The sequence below is a fragment of the Sinocyclocheilus anshuiensis genome, unplaced genomic scaffold, assembly GCF_001515605.1.
Source record: "Sinocyclocheilus anshuiensis isolate Anshui unplaced genomic scaffold, SAMN03320099.WGS_v1.1 scaffold214, whole genome shotgun sequence".
Classification (NCBI taxonomy): domain Eukaryota; kingdom Metazoa; phylum Chordata; class Actinopteri; order Cypriniformes; family Cyprinidae; genus Sinocyclocheilus; species Sinocyclocheilus anshuiensis.
Genome location: NW_015544136.1, coordinates 214,219 through 221,806, shown reverse-complemented (window position 1 = coordinate 221,806; position 7,588 = coordinate 214,219). Strand labels below are relative to the sequence as shown.

Sequence of the window (7,588 nt, the reverse complement as noted above, 5' to 3'; positions counted from 1 at the left end):
AATACTTTGTGCCAGTCAACCTCTTTATCAGGGTGCTGATTTAGTTCAGACTCACCCCCTCCCCCAGCCCCAACATTCATCACGTGAGCTGCAGCTGTACAACTCCATTCAGTATTGGGTGAGTGACTTTTCTGGAATAAGATAAGGTGAGGATGTCATGGTCAATTGTACATGTTGATTACAGTTAAAATAGTGCATCATTCAGATTTGCAGTCAGTTAACATGAAAGAATAAAAGAGCAGTGACAAGGGGAAAAATAGCGTTAGCCAATCAGTTGTAATAGTTAATCGGTTGTTGTTTTTTATCAACTAGCTTGTCAAATGTGTTTAAAGCATTACTGCATGTTAGGGCTGGGTGATATGACAATACATATCGTGGCGATGATATAAAGTGTGAATCGATGGACATTTTTCTAAATCGTTAACATAGATAAGCCTGTTGGGGAAAGCAAATATATCCGTGCAGCTTTTAGTGGGCAGAAATTATTCACTCATTCATTCAAAAGGAAGCCTGGATGAATGAATAATAGAATGTGATGTGCTTGGTGCAATTGCACTTATTATAAGTGTATATGTGTATGTCCTTTATACTTCTATGGCTCTCAATAGATTCAGTGGTTGGAGTTGGGTTAATACTCCCGCCGCCGCAGGATTTCCCCGTTGATTCTGCGTTGCGATCCGCTCTGAACAGCTGAAAGCCTGGGAGACTCAACGCGCTGTCCGGAATGGCGTCTTTCAGCCAGGTTTCCGTGAAACACAGAGCAGCAGAGTTTGAAAAATCCTTATTTGTCTGGGAGAGCAGAAGGAGTTTGTCTGTTTTGTTGGGTAGAGAGCGGAGGTTCGCCAGATGGATGCTAGGCAACAGCGTTCTGAATCCGCGCTGCCTTAGCTTCACGAGCGCGCCGGCTCACTTCCCCCGCCTGCGCGTCCTGAAGCGTTTGATCAGCGCCGCAGCTGCCCCGACTACAATGTCCAGCAAAACATCAGAATAATCGAAAACCGGTGAAATATCGGGTGGTGTGTACTGCCGAATGTCCAGCAATTCGTCTCTGGTGAAACTGATTGCAGGGATATAACTAAAGACAGGACAAACTAACAAAAACATAAAAACAACTGAGGAGCACGCCACAGAGGCAGCCATCACCGTCGGCGCCATCTCACGTAATAATGTAAAAAGCTAATAATAATAAAAGCTGTTGCTATCAAACATTGTTCACAAACATCAGTGTATTGGTGAAGAGATCGATCAAATAGGCCAATTGATGGAAGGTTTGTGAAGAAATGTCATGCTCCCTTGTAAAAGTATTTTTTTGTATTTTTAAAATACAAAAATACAGTAGTTTATTTTGATAGTGTGGCTGCTGTATTTTGTAGTTTATTTTGATACACTTAAAATTAAGGTATTTGGTATTTTATTTTAAAATACATTTTGATGTATCTTTGCCCAACCCTGCCCGTATTATTATTATTTTTTAACTGCAGGGACTCCAGTGCAATTTCTTTGTGTTCCGGGAGGGCTAGCACTAACATGCTTTCATCATCATACGTAAATTTAACTTGTGCAACGATTGGTGGGAACAAACATACCTTCATTAATTATCTTAAAGCTGAAGTCAGAAGTAGTATATATGGCCTGAATAAAGCAAATCAGTATCTTACCAGTAAAGTTTTAAAGGATGACGATTGTAATGGAGGTAAAGACGATTACAGTGACATACAGGTGTCGTTCATTATTAGACATGCGTGAGTCCGTTATTATTAGTGTGCAAATAAACAAACCATGTATGTGCGCTCTCTGATAGCTTTTTGCATGAGCACATTTCAGTATGGTCACATGTCTGGCAAGTGTTTTATAATGGACACTCACTGAAGAAGCGTGTTTTTATTGTGACATTTTTTTCCCTCAGTTTTTGCTGTTGCACTTTATACATAAATTGTGAATTGTGTTCACTTCAGCCTGCTCATATCATGCCTGTCAATCCAGAGCGTGTTTACGTCATGCCTGCCAAACCACAGCCTGTTTACATCATGCCTGCCAAGCCAACGCCTGCTCACATCATGAGTAACACCTTTTTATGCCTGAGTCATCAGCCAAGATGGCCACCATGCCTGCATCATCATCCAAGATGTCTGCCACGCCAGAGACTCTCCATGGACTCCGTGGACTATAGTACCCAAGCTCCAGCGGATAAGACTAATGGCCAGTGTTATGGATCCCCCGTTGTGCTCAGTGCTAGCAGGTTTTAAAGGATGACGATTGTAATGGAGGTAAAGACGATTACAGTGACATACAGGTGTCGTTCATTATTAGACATGCGTGAGTCCGTTATTATTAGTGTGCAAATAAACAAACCATGTATGTGCGCTCTCTGATAGCTTTTTGCATGAGCACATTTCAGTATGGTCACATGTCTGGCAAGTGTTTTATAATGGACACTCACTGAAGAAGCGTGTTTTTATTGTGACATTTTTTTCCCTCAGTTTTTGCTGTTGCACTTTATACATAAATTGTGAATTGTGTTCACTTCAGCCTGCTCATATCATGCCTGTCAATCCAGAGCGTGTTTACGTCATGCCTGCCAAACCACAGCCTGTTTACATCATGCCTGCCAAGCCAACGCCTGCTCACATCATGAGTAACACCTTTTTATGCCTGAGTCATCAGCCAAGATGGCCACCATGCCTGCATCATCATCCAAGATGTCTGCCACGCCAGAGACTCTCCATGGACTCCGTGGACTATAGTACCCAAGCTCCAGCGGATAAGACTAATGGCCAGTGTTATGGATCCACCGTTGTGCTCAGTGCGGGCAGGGAGCCGATCTAGTCCAGGGGTCCCAAATCCACATCTGAGTTCCTGCCACTGTCGTCTGTACTTCCTGTGATGGCAGCTGCCGTCTTCTGTGTATGGGCTGCACAATGGACTCCAGTCCATAAGTCTGCTCCAGAGCCCTCTCCAGTCTATGAATCCTCTCCAGAGCCCTCTCCAGTCCATGAGTCCATTCCAGAGCCCTCTCCAGCCCATGAATCCGCTTCAGAACCCTCTCCAGCCCATGAATCCGCTGCAGAACCCTCTCCAGTCTAGGGCTGGGCGATATGTCAAAAATATCTTATTGATAATCGCCTTAAAAAATATCGTGATATCCAATAATATCGCCTACCCAAGCATCACCTCCACCACGCCCCACCCCCGCTGAGACAACATTGCCGGTATGCACCATAAACACACACCATGTTAAGTTTGGTCTTAATTATTGCCACATTAAAGTTTGGTTTTACTTTTCTTAGTTTGTGCTTAAACTAACAGAAAACTTTATAGTTTTTTTGCAAATGAATTAAGAATTTATAGTGCTATATCTCAGCTTAAGTAAACATAATTATACTGTATACACTGTTTAAAAAATCTGTAAAAATAGGGCACTATGTGCACTGTATAAATAGGCTGTGAAGGAATGTGTGTATTTTAATTATAACTCATGTTTGTGGTTTTTCATCATTATACCGTCTGTTTAAATAAATATTCAGAAACACATGCAGTGCTACTATTTTATTTTTTTTTTCTGTTTAACTTTTATTAAAATGCAGATCAAAATAGAATAGGCCTATACCTTAAATAAGGATAAATTACATTGGAACGCATCTCGCATACAGAGATGCACGTTGCCATTACAGTAGTCAGCGCCGAACAACAGGCAAATAAAATATAAACTGAGGTTACAAAAGTGATTCAGTCAAGATCAGTGAGGGATTTTCTTTTCTTTTGTTCTTTGATTAACATTAATGACTGGCGGCAGCGGCTGCTGTCAATGCACGGATCCAATACACCCTTGTTTTCTTTCTCAACTCTTTGCGTTCACTTAAGACATAACTGATTGTATTAAAGGGATATTTTGATATAATTCTGTGTATAATGGTCCATTCGAATGTGTAAGAATTAGGGCTGGACGATATGGGCAAAATTTATATCACAATATATTTCTTAATTTCGGTCGATACGATAAAATTCCGATATCGATACGAACACTATTAAAAAATGCCTCGTAAAAACTGCCAAGAACGCCCACAACAGATGTCTGTGCAAACAAACTTATGAAAAAAGAATTAACCAAGTCAATGACACCTCATATAAAACCATATAATATTTTAGAAAAAAAAAACAGCACAAATAAATTCACGTTCACCTTTTATTTGTATTTAGCCTTCATACAAACAAGAAATGTGAAATCACTGTCAAATAATCGTCTCAGACTCACCTTATTAATATTAATATATTTACCTTCAAACTATAGGCTAACATACACTACCAGTCAAAAGTTTTGAACAATAAGATTTGTAATGTTTTTAAAGAATTCTCTTCAGCTCACGAAGCCTGCATTTTTGATCCAAAGTACAGCAAAAACGGTAACATTTTGAAATATGTTTACTATTTCAAATAACTTTTCTATTTGAAAATATTTTAAAATGTAGTTTATTCCTGTGAGTTCAAAGCTATAAAGCTTTTTATTTCAGATAAATTCTGATCTTTGGATCTTTCTATTAATAAAAAAAAAAAATACTCAACTGTTTTAAATATTGATAATCAGCACATCGGCATATTAGAATGATTTCTGGATCATGTGACACTGAAGACTGGAGTAATGATGCTGAAAATTCAGCTTTGATCAAAGGAATAAATTACATTTTAAAATATATTCAAATAGAAAGTTATTTAAAAAAAATTAAAAATATTTAAAAAATGTACTGTTTTTGCTTTACTTTGGATCAAATAAATGCAGGCTTGGTGAGCAGAAGAGACTTCTTAAAAAAATCTTACTGTTCAAAAACTTTTGACTGGTAGTGTAGGCTTATTATTCTTATAGATTGAAACAAATGTGCTTTAGCCAGTATAAAGAGTATGAAAAGTGTTCTGAGTTGCTGCAGAAAAAAAAGAACAACAACAAAAACATGTTGCTGGAGACGGGCTTATTGAAAATGCAAACTCATTTGCTGCCAGCAGGAGGTGCTTTGAGAGCGGTAGAACTAGCGGTTTCCCCAGTAATGGCTGCAATCAAAGCAGCTCCGCTCATGAATGCTTCTTTATCAGATAAAATGAAAATGCCATCGACACTTTTCTGAAGACAGTGCTTTCCCTTCAGAGATACATTCATATAAAACACCCGCGACGTGTTTTGATTTTGAAACGTTTAGTGCTCATGTTTATTCAACGAAGTCAAACGCCACAAATAAATCAATGTATGGGAAACACTGGTAATGTATATTGAAATATCATAAATGTGTTTAAAAATCATATCACCATTATTGAAAAAAATTATATCGCGATACATATTGATATTGAATTATTGTCCAGCCCTAGTAAGAATGCGGGAAGAAGGTGTATATAAGAGGTGGCTTTTGTGCGTGTGCTTTGTGTGTGTGTGCGCAGCACAGAAAACAGCGCACGAGTGCAGAAGTGAGTTCTATTTCGTCTTCTTGCAGTTGAATCTTTTGAAATCACAATAAATGCACATACAGGAATCGAGAAGCAGAATCGAAATTTAATTTTATAAGTAGTAATTATATTCCTGACCTTACGCATCTAATCTGATTTCCAAAATTGGAATAGCTTTTCGATTCCCAACCCTCCTACTAAATTGTTTCATTCTTGCATGCAAAAAGACCTGTATGGTGACTATGGGGCTATGTAAAATATGATTATATTATTATTTCTCATTTTTTCTTTCGATAATGTCGATAATCATCTGCTACCTGACTGTTGACATCGACATCGCAATACTTATGAGACATCATCGATATACGATAATATCGCCATATCGCCCAGCTCTACTCCAGTCCATGAGTCCATTCCAGAGCCCTGTCCAGTCCATGAATCTGCTTCAGAGCCCTCTCCAGCCCATGAATCCGCTCCAGAACCCTCTCCAGCCCATGAATCCGCTTCAGAACCCTCTCCAGTCCATGAGTCCATTCCAGAGCCCTCTCTAGTCCATGAATCTGCTCCAGAACCCACTCAAGCCCCAGAGCTCATTCCTGCGTTGTTGCCAACCTGTGAGTTTCCTGCCTGTCCTGTTTTGACCACAGTGGTCACATGTGAACCCCCTGCCAGTCTTATCACATCCAAGGAGGCTGTCTCTGAGCTCTCAGCCTGTTCTGTCATGGCCAAGGAGGCCGTCCCTGAACTCTCTGCCTGTCCTGTCAAGGCCATGGTGGCCGCTCATAAACTCTCTGCCTATCATGCTACGGCCACTGAGGCCATTCAAGGATGTTCTGCCTGTCATGTCACGTGCACAGAGGCCGCTAACAAACTGTCTGCCTGTTCTGTCACAGCCAGATGGTCTGTCCATGTCTCTGCTCCGCCATGGCCTCCTGACCTGTGGTGGTCTTCTGCTCCGCAGGCTTCACCTTGGTCACCTGCTACGCCCTGACTTCCTGCTCTGCCGGCTCCATCCTGGTGGTCATCTGCTCCACCGTGGGGATCCTCGGACCCACCTGCTCCACCGTGGGGATCCTCGGACCCACCTGCTCCACCCTGGTGGCCCTGGCTTCCTGTTCTGCTGGCTCCACCATGGTTTCCACCACTACTCCATGGTCCAGACCACTATTGCTCCATGGCCTATGGTCTTGCCCTCTACTCCACAGTCCATGGTTTCCATTATTCCATTATTGCTTCTTAGATTTTGTTTCTTGTTTAGGTTTTCTTGTCTTTTATTTTGAATTTTCTTGTCTTGGTTCCTGCCTTGTCATGTGTTTCCCTGACCCTGTCATGTGATCCTGCCATTGGATCCTGTTGTTCATATGTCTTGTTCTCATTGGTTCGTAACTGCTGTTGGTGAGTTTGTCCATGTTCATGTTCTTGTTTTGCCTAGCCAAGTCAAGCATTGTTTTTTGTTTATGTGCTCACTTTTGGATATAATAAAACTGCACTTGGGTTCCTTCAACTTGCCATCAGTGGACATTCATTACACATTTGTTATTAGTGTATATTAAAGGCGAGTATAATGACTGAAATATAATTTTAAGGCACTTTTTTATGATTTACCTCTATTTCAGGCCTCTAGTTCTAGTATAGATGTAGCATATGAAACAATAGGAAGGATTCATTGGGTCCCCTGGAGGGCAGATATGATTATAGGGCAGCATTCAGACACTTCTCAGTGCCACAGCTCTCTCCTCTCTAACTTTAAAAAAAATATTTTAAGTTTTCCCTCCACAATGAATCATACTCGGACTCTCTCAGTCACCGATGTACCTTTGTGACTCTCCCTTCATGTTATTTGAAAAAGAAACCTCGGAACGAAATCACTTCTTTTCAGCTCACTGAAATGCGATCATTCATCTCTCGCACCTTTTCTAGCCTTTCCCTTGAATCTGCTTTTGGTGACAGATGGCCTGATGCTTCATTGATTATTTATGCTTTTGAGGCTTGTATGTATTGGACATTCTTGGGGTTTTGCTCTGATCTATAGATGCTTTCTTCCGAGTTTAAACCAAATCTCATATCTAATATTAGACTAGATCATGTCATAATGAATTTCAAATGAACCAAGCCATATTTTTTGCATCAGATGTTGCATTATGGGAAAATAATGCATAAC

The 7,588-nt window shown here is 40.5% G+C and overlaps 1 long non-coding RNA gene across 1 annotated transcript in view; it reads left to right on the top strand.

The window, feature by feature from the left end:
- The window catches only part of LOC107694959 (uncharacterized), a 25,737-nt gene extending 22,578 nt beyond the window's left edge, over nt 1-3,159 (top strand). Inside the window, exon 3 of the long non-coding RNA XR_001634941.1 lies at nt 3,080-3,159. This is a non-coding gene — a long non-coding RNA (uncharacterized LOC107694959). The remainder of the gene's footprint in view (nt 1-3,079) is intronic.
- Nucleotides 3,160-7,588: the final 4,429 nt, after the last annotated feature.